Source organism: Pleurodeles waltl, chromosome 1_2, assembly GCF_031143425.1.
Source record: "Pleurodeles waltl isolate 20211129_DDA chromosome 1_2, aPleWal1.hap1.20221129, whole genome shotgun sequence".
NCBI classification, from domain to species: Eukaryota; Metazoa; Chordata; class Amphibia; order Caudata; family Salamandridae; genus Pleurodeles; species Pleurodeles waltl.
In genome coordinates this window covers 1,010,393,755-1,010,407,436 of record NC_090437.1, presented here as the reverse complement: position 1 = coordinate 1,010,407,436, position 13,682 = coordinate 1,010,393,755, and the positions used below count along the sequence as shown (strand labels likewise).

The 13,682-nt window shown below is 45.8% G+C and overlaps 1 protein-coding gene across 5 annotated transcripts in view; it reads right to left on the bottom strand.

Moving 5' to 3' along the window:
• Positions 1 to 13,682, bottom strand: part of ATP8A1 (ATPase phospholipid transporting 8A1) — a 944,803-nt gene that overhangs the window by 584,937 nt on the left and 346,184 nt on the right. The gene's annotated exons all lie outside the window — the stretch shown is intronic.

Genomic DNA, 13,682 nt, shown 5'->3' with positions numbered 1-13,682 from the left:
TAAGGTAAGAAATGAAAAAAAATCGCCCAAGAAGCCACCCAATCTAACAGCTCAGCCATGTTTCACTGAAGATGGCAGGCTTCTTGGCGACTTTTATGTTGGTAAGGACCTAGAATGTAGTGCACCCTCATATAGTGTGAGTACCCCCCCACCCAAGAACCACAATAACTAACAGTAACAAAAACATAGTCACATCAAGATTGAAAAAGGTGGTCTTGGCCTGTAAAGTCCCACAGGAAACTTGGGTGTAGGGGTCAGTAGATCAACACATTCTCCTCTTCATGTTGCCCCTTCCCCTGTGTCCCTCTCCAACAGCCACGTTCCCCCAAAGATAAGACGATCCAAGAGCCACAGCCTCGTTCAGGATGTCTCTTGGAGTGGCTGGTTAGTGTCTCCACTCACCTCTCCATAGCCATAGCCTCAGGGTCCAGTCGTAGACCTTTGGATGAGGCTGAGACCCCTGCCACCTAAAGCGTTTCCTGGCTTTCCATTCTCAAAGAACTCCTTGATATGAAATACCCTACATGCCTCCGTCAGGGATAGAAGCTGGTGGATCTTCCCCTTACAGTAAAAAATTATGCGGAACGCATGTACCCAGGAATAAGTAACGCCTTTGTCCCGGAGATAGGTGGTCACTAACTGGTCACTAGGCAGAATCTTCCCTCTTTTGTAGCATAAGTGCTGAAAAATTTGATAGAGCACCAGAGTGTGCCCTCTGATCTGCAAGGGGTATAAGTCTATGGCATTGCGGAGGATCCCTTCTTTAAGTTGGAAATCATGGACACATACCAAGATATCAGCTGGGTGTGTTTTCTTCGGTCTTGGAGGACCAACTCTGAGCACCCTGTTGAGCTGTATCCCTTTGTCGGATGGTGCCTCCAGGATCTGGGTGAAGAGGGCCCTCACGCATGCCTTGAGGTCTGCTTCTTCCACATTGGTTGGAGCCCCCCTGAATTTGTATATTGTTCCATCTTGACCACTTCTCTAGGTCCTCAGTGTGGGCTTGTAAGTCGATCTTCTGGTCCTTGAGGCGGATAATTTCTCACTAAATTTGCTTAATTTCCTTGTCCGGGCCAGACTCTTAGTCCTCTACAGTGAAGACACTGTCCCCCATTTTTTGCAAGGTCTCAGACTGCCTCTTTTACGTCTTGTGATAAGTCCCTTCTAACTGTCTCCAGGACATCCGCTGTGGGAATGCAAACAGTGCCTCCAAAAAGGATCAGGTTACTGATCCCTCATTGTCTTCTCCCTCCGACTGATGCTCCTGGTAGGAGGGAAGCAGCCTTTGCCCTGTCTGGCTCCCATGCAGCTTAGTTAACATGTCTTTGAGGGAGTGGTCTTTATCTGGCTCGTGCCACAGCCATGACGTATCCCAGCCTTGAGAATCCTCTTCCTCCGGAGTCGTCGCAGCTCAGATCTTTTACAGGGCCCAGCAGCAGAGGGGGGCTGTGCCTCGATTCAGAACCCCTTGGTGTGGGCTCAGCAAGCACCCAGAGGGCTGGTTCACTCGTTAGTATTCTTCAAATCGTCAACAGGGTCCCTAATGCGCAATCAGTGGCTTCTCCACTGCACAGTGACCACTGCTGTCCAGGGTGGCCCCACAATTCTTGCATCACCGTCCAGCCCTCCATGCTCACTAGACTTTTAAGTGTGTAGTACCTTTCAGCTTCTCAATCTTGGGCCTGCATTGTTGTTGCAGAAGGGGCCCCAACCACAAACCGAAGTAGTTTTGCTGTGGATTTGACGTAGCATTTGGGGTATGATGGCTTGTGCTGTCCTCTCGGTCCCAAGGTTTATCTCAGTGTCTCAGGCGGGGTCATGGAACTAGGGGACCCAGGCAACCCTTAGCAAGGGCTCATCCCATGCCTATGCTCACCAGTCGGGGAGCACTTGTCTTCAGCATGAATCGCCAAATATAGGGCTTCTGGCGTTTGTGTGCTGTGAGCTGTGGGCAGCAGTCTTCAGCGCAGGCCATGGCCACCACAGTCTCAGGAGTGGTGTCAGGGAAGGCAAGGGTGGTCATCTCCATGTCTCAAGGGTCCTTTGATTTACCACCCTGGAAGGGTGCCTCAAGTGATCCAGGCAAGAGTGAGGGGGGGAGGGGCATCAATATCGCACAGTGTGTAGTTCCTCTGTAGGCCGCAGGGGTGGTATGCTTTAGGTGTGATTGAAGTGTTCTCCTATGCAGGTGCCACCGAGAATATTGCACTTCTATGCTGTCATGGCCGGGGCTGGTTAATTATGCAAACAGTCACTGGGACTCGCTGCCGGCTGCATACCTTTTACTCCGCAGGGTCGCTCTCAGGTGGTTTGCAGGAGCCGCAGGGCCATCCATGCTCATAGCTCTGCTGGTGCTGCCACTGTTTTCACAGATCGTCACAGTGAAGTTGCTCCCCAGGGTCTAAAAATGCACGAGGTAAGGCGCGTGCAATAACTCACCCCAAATGTCCTCCTGTCAGGGGCGCGAGCACAGTAGGCGTATGTCACCAGGCGTGCCCCAGATTTGGAGGGCTGTACTGGTCTCATTGTGGCTGGTTTATTCCCACTGCCTCCTGATCACTGCCATCTTGTTGCTTGCGGGCAGCCTTGCCTCGGCCACTTCTTCACGGTGTCACCAAGGGGTGCATTATACTATTCCAGTAGCTCCCTCAGTAGCCAGGTGGATCACCAGGCATGAAAGGGAACCATTGGGCTCTCCTTGGCAACGGAAAGAGCAGACGGCAAGGCCTGTCAGCAGCAAGGACGGAGGGACAAGGAAACATGTTCTATCTGTCCGCAATCTTGGCCACACCCTTTTTTATTTTTTTATTTTAAAACAACTTCAAGACAGGGGACTAAGTCCCAGAGTCCTGTAATGGCTGCAAGCAACATTTTTCACATGTTGTTGGAAGCCAACCAGAGAGCTTGCTATTGTGGGTGTGTCACTCCCACAGGAGTGAGATGGTCCAAGGGGAATAAAGCTCCCTGTGCCAATCAGAATGTTCTAATTTTTAAATTGGTGCTCCTGCAAGAGTCTTGGAGACTCTTGCAAGCTCAAACTGCCAAAATATACAATTATTTTTTACCCTTAACTACTTGAAAACTACTGAACAGATTTACACCAAATCACCATCTATGCACCAAGATCTAGCTTCCTGCCAAAGCTGGTGTAATTCTGTTCAGAAGTTTTTGCTGTAGACCTGCATTACAAAGTCTATGGAAAATGCATGGGGATTTTGAGTTTTAAGACACCACCCCCTTGTTTTTCCTCCAGCACCGCTTGACGGATGAGCCTGAACCTTTCCAGGAAAGGACCTGCAATGGATGAATTTTATTTTGAAAGTTTTGTGAAGGCTCATCTAACAGGGCCAGGGTTATTAGCAAACCAAAAACACTTTTTATGGAAAAGACTACTGTACGAGGCTGACACTGTAAATACTTAGGGTAACACAGTTTAAGATGGGGAGATGGTTAATTGTTTTATTTGATTTGTTAAACATATATAGAGACATCATCATGTAATCTAACTACAGTTCTTTCTCTCTTCTCTCCACTTAGGTTGGTTCCTTCTTCCTCTGGAAGGTTTGCTGGGAAGGTTTGCGATTCCCTGGTCACGTTCTTGGCCAATATACCACGAAATGAAGCAAAGCCAGGTATCAGGGTAAGTGTAATAGTGTAGGATATGGTTGGGGTTTCACCAGGGAGGGGAGTGAGTGAGGAAAGTGAGGTAGGGATCACTCCAAAGTGTGTAACATGATTTTACATGCAAAAAGAGGTTTGTGGTGTTCACCTTTCCCACCTGACCTGCTTTATCTAGGAGGCTAGCCCTCCTAGGGTTCCCTTACTTCCCCTCGTGAACCTTAACCCCAATAGTTACACGTGTTGAAAAATGTCTGTACCTTCTGTAGCCACTTTCCTCCAGTAACGTGGCATGGTCTTCTTCTTGTGTACTCCTTTCTGTCTGGCCCCCGGGCCGCACCTACACCAAGCGTTATGTTCTCTCCACTGGACCCTCTGTTTTCCTACTCCTCCTCCTCTCCGCTTTCCTCTACGTCTGTGTCCCTGTTGGAGTCTCCGTTCGCCTCCTGCTGCTCGGTTGTCATGTCTTTCCTCTCCTCATCCATCCCTGTGTCGTTGCGCGCCACATCCTCCTCCGGAACACAGAAGTTCTTGCTGTCGGTCGGGTCTCCGCTATTTGAAGTGCCCCGGAGTCACTTCCTAGTGACGCCGTCCAGGGTTGCCTCGGCAACCTGCTCTGCCGGGGGCAACCCTGTAACAAGGGCACTGTTACAAAGACCTAACTATAACTTATCTAGTGGTGCCATACATAGCAAAGAATAACCTTTCAGGCTTAGTGTTCTGCATAAATTAGGCAAGAAAGAATTGGAGATCTCTGGGTAGTTCCCAAGTTTAGGTGGAGAGCAGCTCCTGTACCAACAACACTCTAAAATTGCTCACCTCAAATGTCTGTTTTTCTAGCAATATTTTAGCACAGTGCTATCCACACCGAGCTAGAAAGGGACAAAGTCTTTTGCCATTTCTACAGCAAAGTCGTTATGCACAGGACTAGCATAGTGCCATCCACACCAAGCTGTAAAATGACAAAAGTCTTTTGCACACATACACACACACAAATATTAGTGATAACCACAACAAGGCATGGTAATGACCCACAATGTATTGTAAAATCCAATGCTTTGAATTGCATTTGCGGTACTTGGTAAACGCAGGCGTAGTAACATCGTACTTCTGTCAAGGAAGAACTGAAGTTCACTTACTGAGCCCAGGGGGAGGATCTGCACTACCAGGACACATAGTGAGACCCTGTGACCCTCACTACCCTGCAATGTGGTTTGGAGCAAAGTAATCACCTCAATGAATCTGTGTTTGCATGGAGTAGTTTGGTCTCCCACTGCCCGCGGAGGGATGACCAGAGACAATGAAAGTAACCACAAAAGACAGAACCAATCAAGAGCACGTGTGATGGCTTGGTAAGAAGAAAAAAATCTTCAAAATGTATTTGGGATTGACCAGCTGAAAGAGAAGCATATGGGATGACAAAGTGGCAGAAGAATATCACATCACAATGGGGGCAGAGCTTGGGGATGATGAATATGGCGACATTCTGTTAGGGCTCCGCTTAAAGCTGCCCATCCTCTACAACACTTAGAAAGACATGGAGGGTTAAACGCTATTTTACAGTGCCTTTAAGTAGAGGATATTGAAAGGGGACCAACTTCTGAGTACTACAGTACTAGAAGATTGCCAGAAAGTACAGTGTGGCTCATATACAGCAGCATCCGGGATACGCACTAACTAGGAGCACTGCAATCTGACCATGAGAACAAAAGATATAAGAGTAGCAGCAGCATGGGAGGTCTGACAACCCCTGGGGGATTTGTATACAGCGACAAGAGCCAGCACAATAGAAGAGCTGCAGACCCCACTACATATTGGTGGCCTGTGAGGAGCACCATAGACAATGTACAACAACCTGCAAAGTAGCAGGCATAACAAGCCAGGTTCTGGAAGGAAGGTAGGCTCTGCAGAAGGTAATGATGACAATGATACACCTGCATTGGTTCAAAGGAGATACGACTAACACATGCTGTCAAATCAATAGTGATAGAAAGAAGACTGCATCTGGGGAAAAGCAGCCATTTTCACTTACTCCTCTTGGAACAGGCCCTGCTACACCAATGAATGACTGTTTAAGGTATTAGACATGAACTGTATACCTTACCTGGCAACCTACAAAACCTAGCTTAACACATTGATCTGGGGTGTCTACACATTATTGAATGGTGAGTATGAGAAACACCACAAGTCCCACAAGAGGCTTCGAGCATCAAGATGCCAGAATGTACATGAGAGACCATAAAGAAGAAGCTGACCTCTATTAAACCGGTTACTGGGTAAGTGGAAGACACTACTACGAAGATGGTGAGTCAAATACACTCGATACAAACCGATATTGCATTCAATTCACACTTTTAAGTAATTGAAGATAGGCAAATTTTTGTACAGCTGAAACAGGCTGAGTGGCTACATTTGGAGAAAGCCAATTAGACTCTGTATAAAAATCCTGACAGAAACGAGAGGCACAGAAGAGACCATATTCGTCTTTCCTTCACTTCCAAGAACATGGAAGTGAATGACATGATTGCTTTGTTCACTCAAATGTTGTCAGAATTCACAACACTAAAATTCAATCCACCTTTGGAATTGTACAGGATCAGGATGAGGGATAACACCTCCAAAGAAGGACAAAAGCAGATACATGTGTTTTTTTCTTTAGATATCAGTAGACAGGCCTGCTCCTCACGTCAACAAAAATGGCCCCTTCATGTAAATGAAATATCTGTCTCACAAGAGTTTTCATTCAAAACTGACTTAAAGCAGAAGAAATTCCAATCCCTGCAACCGCAGCTAAAAAAGCGGGACAAACGCTTTGGATCCAGAGAACATGTTGGTCCTACTAAAACGGGAGATCAAGAAGTTTGATGACCCGGACTCCTTGCACTTAAAATTATTTTGCTCAAACATTTAGAAGTAAGTTTATTAACATGATTTAGTTGCACCACATTTCTATTGAGACACCGTTTTATTAAAATGTAGATTTGTTCTGATGTTCTTTTTAAACTGCTCCTGCTTATTCCCTCTACCAATCAATGTCCCCCCATGTGTCATTTCTTCCCATAGTTTGTATATTTCTCCAAAAGCACGGGATACTGTGACATAGCTGGTTATTTCCCTTTGAGAGCATGTACTTTTCTTCATGTACTGGATGTAACAGTTTTCGGGTTTCTTCCGCTATAGCTTTCTGATGTAGATTTAGTAGAACACTGGTGTATGAGCTATTGTTTGACTAATGTAAAATAATGTGTAAGTTATCTCCGGACAGAAACATTAAAGGCTGTAGTTGATGGGGTATTTCACGTAGAAAGGGGCGAGAGATGCTGCCTTACAAAATGTGACGTTTTCACCTGTAATGGATTGATACTATGAAACCATGCTATGCTGAATATGCAGTTTTGCTCATCACCAATGTTAGATGTATGTGTAGAAAAACCTGTGACTGTTGGGGTTGACCCATAAACTTGACCTTTTCCTCCCAAGGCTCTTTCCATTTTAACAGAGACTTTATGAGTTCTTCCAGGGACTTAGATTTATATGAGACTTTCCTGCATTTCTCGTGGGGCTCTGTTTTACAAGAGATGTTTCCCTTTTCTCTAAGATGCTGTTGGTCTGCTTTGTAATTCTGATTTTTTCAGTTTAGTGACTAATTTCCTGTTCTAATGGGGATTTTGACCATTTTTGATAATTTTGCTGTATTTTCTGAGAGTCAGAAGTATTCTGATTCTCATGTGTATTGTGCAGTTGTGTCTTCATGGCATTTAATTACTATTCTGTACCACCTGAGTTTTGAGATTTTGCAATAAAACCATGTAACTTTTTCTTGATCTAAAACTCAGTTATTGAGTGGTCCCAGTTATTGTATTACTTTGATAATATTTGTTGGGCATGATTTTGAGGAGGGTGGTGACTCCTATTGCAAGATCAAGAGTGCTTGAGCTGAGCCGCCAGAGGTAAATTTTAGGATGATATAAATTTTGAGGTGCAAGAGAATATTAGGGTTCAGCAGGCACATGACCATAACCACATATAAATATAATGATGAAGGATAGATGGGCCAACTACCCTAGTTCTCCAAAAACATACCTGTCTAAAGTTGTTTCAGTGTACCAACACACGTCACAGCCTGGCTAGTATCAAGAAACAGCACCCTACTTGCCAATGCCATTGTAGTGGCATTGACCCACAGATTGTCACGCTGTTTCTTGGCCAAAGCACAGCAGGCTTTAATGGCAAGAACAACTCGTATTTTGGCCTGCAGAGGGTGGTATGCCAAGCACCACACCAGGTAAAAAACTTTTGTCAGGGCCCAGCAAAGTTTGATATTGTCAAATGGCGTTGTATAAAGGGGTCCATAGACTACTGCAGCTAACAGATCAAACACATTTAACTCTTGCTGATCACTCTCCACACAGGGAGGTGTAAATTGTGAAGACTACTGTGAGGAAACTTCCTCCTGTTGTTGAGACAGTACGTCTCCTAAAGTGTTAGCGAGATTAGAAGGCATAAATATGCACGTTCAGGAGCTCTGGGTTTCAGACTCTCCTGTACCAATTTGGGGCTCTTAAGAAGTCTTACACTCTTTCTGTCCTGCGTTTTTTCAGTACTTGACGCAGGAGAGGCAGTGGTGAGAATACGTGCAGGAAACCTGTGTCCCATCAGTCAAAATGTATCTCCTAGTGACAATCCTGGGCGAAACGCCAATGCAGAATAGAGGTGGCACTGCACATTCTCACCTATGGCTAACAGATCCAACCAGGGCATACCCAACTGGACGAATATGCCCCTTGCCACCTCACAGTGGAGATGCCACTTGTGGTCAGCCAGCCAATGTCTGCACAACTTGTCTATGTAGGCATTCAGAAAGCCTGCTAGATTATTGCTACTAACAGAGGTTCTGCTGGTCCAAGAAATGTAATAGGTGTATGCCCTTCTGCGACAGGACCCAGGCCCCCTCTCCGCAATACCACATGTGGTTGTTTTGTCCATGAGGACCTACACTAGCCTCCCCTTGATGGATTTAATGAAGCCTTTTAGGGTCAGACACATCACACAAAAATCTTAAAGGCTGATTCAGAGCTGGCTTTCCTTTGGAAAGTAGAGGCCTAAATAGCCAATTCTCCCACGTGGCCCCTAAGCTCCATCAGGTATGTGCCTGTCAAAACCATGTAATGTGGTGGAGAAGTGAAAGTATACTACAGTAGGTCAGGTTGGCATTTGTCTTCAACCATAGTAGATCCTGCACTATTTCCTGCGAGACCTTGATGGAGTGAAAGAGTCAGCCCTGATTCTGGGCTAAGTGAAACCTGTAGTTTCACTGCAGGTCCCACATATGCCACCTGGTATTTGGGACAAGGCGGATGCATAAGGCTAGAAGTCCAAGTAGCCTCAGAGCCGTTCTCACTGACACCCAGGATTGAGCCCAAAACATCAGGATCTTATCTTGAATTTGCCAGATTCACTGTGTCAGTGGAAAGACACAGAATGCCACAGTGACCAGGACAGCCCTAATGGAGTAAATCCTCAGTATTGGGCACAGATGGGACTTTGGCTCGTTGATAAAAAAAAAAACAAAGATGTCCTAAGTTTGCAAGACATACTTCATCCCATCGTGGCCATCATGTATTAGTTGAGCCAGCAAGGACCTGAGGGCTTCCAGGATTGCGGGCAAGAGTTTATTGGCCATGTCCTATAAAGCATTGGGGTCCCTGCCCAGAAGCCACACCACATTCAAGGATCTTAAGGCCAAACTGGTTTTTAGAGAATAATGATGTCTTTCTGAAATGATCAATATATCCGACTCTCTATCTAGGGGATTGATAGGAAAGGCATTAGGGTGACTTTACTCATTAACGCAAGTACCACAAGGCTTTTAGGCACAGAGTACCTGGTCAGAAAATTTGTGGTCAACCTTCCCGGCATATGATGCCTGGCAACAAGTCCACTGGCCAGATGGCCCAACAGCAGCTTGGATTAAATGGCCATAATGGTGATCTGCTGCAAAGGAGGCACTTTCATCTGGTGATGGCCCAGGTGGCAAGTCTAGCTCAGGCTTTGGAGATGTATCTAGCTCACTGGATTTTGTAATTCCAAGTAGAGCCTATTATCTCTATAGAGAGGGGGGTGCTGTTTGTCCACCTCCTTGTCATCCTCAGTGCCACTGGGAACATTTTACATACTCTGAATAGCTTCAGAGTCATATCTAAATAAAGCTTCCAGACTCTAATAGTACTGGCATCGAGGCAGAGGTCGAGGACTACAGCCTGGATGAAAAGTGACTGATTGCACCTCTGAAATCATATAGCATGACACAGGCCTGCAGCAAGTTGATGACACCTCCGGATACTGGTGTCAGGATTGGGTCCTGGACCAGCGACAGTGGAATTACCATCATGTAGGGACTGGTGTGGACCATGGAGGCTGAGTGAAAGATTGAACCAGCACGGGAACAAGGCCAGTCTCACAGGGACAGTGGGCTTAAAGAGAAGGTTTGCTTCAAGAAGCCCAACTGGAGTCCCTTGCGCCTCTGTGGGAGCCAAAGGTACGTCAGAGGGAGCAAGAAGAGTATGAAAAGGCTGAAGCATGCCTGGTTGGCATTTTTGTGCTTGTGACACATCTTTGATTTACCGGAAAACTTCAAGTGGGAAAGGACTTCACATGAGGCAGTGTCCTTGAATAGGGCATCAACGCACAAGGGTGGCGCTTACATGCAGCTGAACTTTGACACTCTGGGGTAGAAAAGAGTTACAGTGGTATCACCTAGCACCACCTGTTGGTGCTTGAGCAATGGTGAAAAAATTCTAGAGATTCAATCTGACACCTGGGTCTATTCTTACGGCAAGGAATCTGTTAAAAATATCTATCAGGAAATCCATGCAGTCACTGAATATGGAGACTTGTGCATTCCACACTTTAAGTATTACTGCATTTCACCCAACTTACCACACAAAATACCTGCTCCCCACCAAAAAAGTGCTCCTCCACTTGGAGGAAGATAGTTTAACCATTCCATATGTTAATAAAGACCGGACTGGGGAGAATGTAAACCTGATAATTCACTACTTGGTGTATGCCTCTCACAAGGTCTTTACTAAAGTGGGTATACACTGTAAATTACTTGCACTGCACTCCTTTGGGATCATGGAAAGTTGCACAGAATCTAGGAAAGGCTGGAAAGATAGTGGCATTCTGACATGAGGGATACTTTAAAGCATTTGCAGGCTTGCTACTAGAATTCCTAATCCTGGAAACAAAGGCAACCAACACAGTGACTAGAGCAGTCATGAGGTCTGTAGCCAATTAGTGTGACTCAGTCAGCCAATCGGAAATACTTACATACTTGGGAGGCATACAAGGGAACTGTTTCAGGCCTACCAGGAATTTGAGAAAGGGGTGGGAGGACTGATTGCTAACTGAATTCTCATATGATGACTAGGAAGAATTGATTTTAACTTCTAATAAAGGACTGAGAGAAGCCAAACTTTAAAATCCTGCATCTTTACCAATATACCCAGTCCAGTCTTCATTCTCAATATTTCGAGAGTGGTGCCCAAAGATTATATTTCCCATGTTCCTTTTTAATGTGGAAAACTGAGTAATTATTTGGCGTCTACATAGGAAAGATTGAGGAAAGGCCTGAGGTCAGAGGTAGGTCAGATGTCTGAGCTGTATTGCTCCATGACACAGTCTACCATAAATCACACTAAGATGAAGTAGATGGATTTTCAACATCCATGGCTGTAGGAGGGATATTACGATACTCAAAGTCACTGTCCACACCTATGTATTAGTCATGGCTATGTGGCATATGTGAATTTGGGCACGTATGAGAACGCTACTTAATCTGAAGAACAGATGGACATATTTGAGGAACTGGACGGGGTATTCTGAGAGACTGCTGTAGCAAATGTGCAGAAGTATACTGTATAAGGGTGGTGTTAGACTTCATCTGTGGCATGGTTTCCCTTAACTTTTTACCTCTGTTCCCCAGGTTGGTGATGTGTGCTGGGCTCTGATTTTGCTGTTTTTGTTACTCTGGGCACTTTACCACTGCTAACCACTGCTAAAGTGCAAGTGCTCCTTTTACAAAACGTGTATGTAATTGGCTTATCCATGATTGGCATATTTGATTTATTAGTAAGTCCCTAGTACAGTGCACTAGAGGTGCCCAGGGCCTGTAAATCAAATGCTACTAGGTGGCCTGCAGCACTGGTTGTGCCACCCACATAAGTAGCTCTGTAACCATGTCTCAGACATGCCATAGCAGTGGCTGTGTGTGCAGTTTTAACTGTAAATTCGACTTGGCAAGTGTACCTACTTGCCAGGCCTAAACCTTCCCTTTTCTTACATGTCAGCCCCCCCCTTTAAGGTAGCACCAAGGGCAGGGTGCAGTGTATGGTTAAGGAAGGACATAGAGTAATGTGTTTTATATGTCCTAACAGTGAAATATTACTACATTAATTTTTCACTGTTGCAAGGCCTGTCCCTCTCATAGGTTAACATGGGGGCTACCTTTAAATATGATTAAAGTGTAGATTCCCTTTGGGAGTGGATAGACATGTGGAGTTTGGGCTCTCTGAGCTCACAATTTAAAAATACATCTTTTAGTAAAGTTGATTTTAAGATTGTGTGTTTGAAAATGCCACTTTTAGAAAGTGGGCATTTTCTTTATTATACCATTTTTGTGACTCTGCCTGTTTGTGGATTCCCTGTCAAGGTCAGTTTGACAGTTGGGCTGGTTGCACCTCACACTAGACAGTGACACAAAGTGAGCTGGGGTGTAGTCTGCATTTCCTGATGAGCCATCTGTGCTAGGAGGGAGGGGAGGAGTGGTCACTTACACCTGAAAGGGTTGTGCCTGTCCTCACACAATGCAGTCTCCAACCCCCTGTTGAGTGTCTGGGGCCTGGCCTGGGCAAGGCAGAATTTCACATTCAAAAGAGACCTTGCTTTGAAGTAGGCCTACTTCAAAGGAGAAACTGGGTATAAGAAGGGCACCCAAAACCACAGACATTAGATCACATCTGGAAACCAAGAGCAACCTCTGCCTGTAGAAGAGCTGAAGAGCTGAGGAAGAAGAGCTGGTCTGCTTGTGACTATGCTTTGTGGAGCTATCCTGCAGTTGCTGCTTCTGCCAGAGTAAGAGGGCAAAGACTGGACTTTGTGTGCCTTCCTTCTTGTGAAGATCTCCAAGGGCTTGATTTACAGCTTGCCTCCTGTTGTTTGAAGTCTCAGTGACAGCAAAGACTTCTCTCTGCCAGCACCTGGAGTCTCTGGAGAGACTCCTACTCTGCCCTGTGGTGCCCATCCAGTTCCTGTGACTCTGAAAGGAGAAGCTGGCAGCCTAAGAGGAGGAAATCCATGCACAGAACGCCGTGCGGGGAAAAGATTGACACAACTCCAATCTGCAGCTGAAAAATCGACGCGCTGCCGGCTTCGTGACTGAAAATCGTCACTCGCCTGCAACGTGACCTGAAGATCGACACACGGAGCTGGAGAAACGATGCACAGCATCGCTGACGGAGGCTGGTGAGATCGCAACCGGTACTGCGTGGTTTTCGGACCATCGTGTGGCTGGATTTCTGACGCAAATGCCGCTGGGCGTGTAAAAACAACGCAAGGCCTGCCCGGACCCGAGAGTGCTGACCGGATTGACACATCGCTCTCCTGCGGAGACAAGAAATGACATGCCCGACCTGACGAAAGGAGAAACGACGCAAGGTCTCACTCATGAGTGAAATTGACGCATCGCAAGCCCCTTTCTGACGCACACTCGCCCGTGCGGGGTTATTTTTGACATACCCAAGGTCCATTTTCACGCTACCAGTGTTAGTGTGTGTTTAAAACTACATGAAGACTCTTTTTGCTTTTTAATTGATAACTTGACTTGAGTACTGTAGATTTTTGTCTTTTTGGTCTTGTTTTGTTTAGATAAATATTTCCTATTTTTCTAAACCTGTGTTGTGTCATTTTGTAGTGATCTCATTAAGTTACTGTGTGTGCTGGTACAAATACTTTCCACCTAGCACTCTGAAGTTAAGCCTACTGCTCGTGCCAAGCTACCAAGT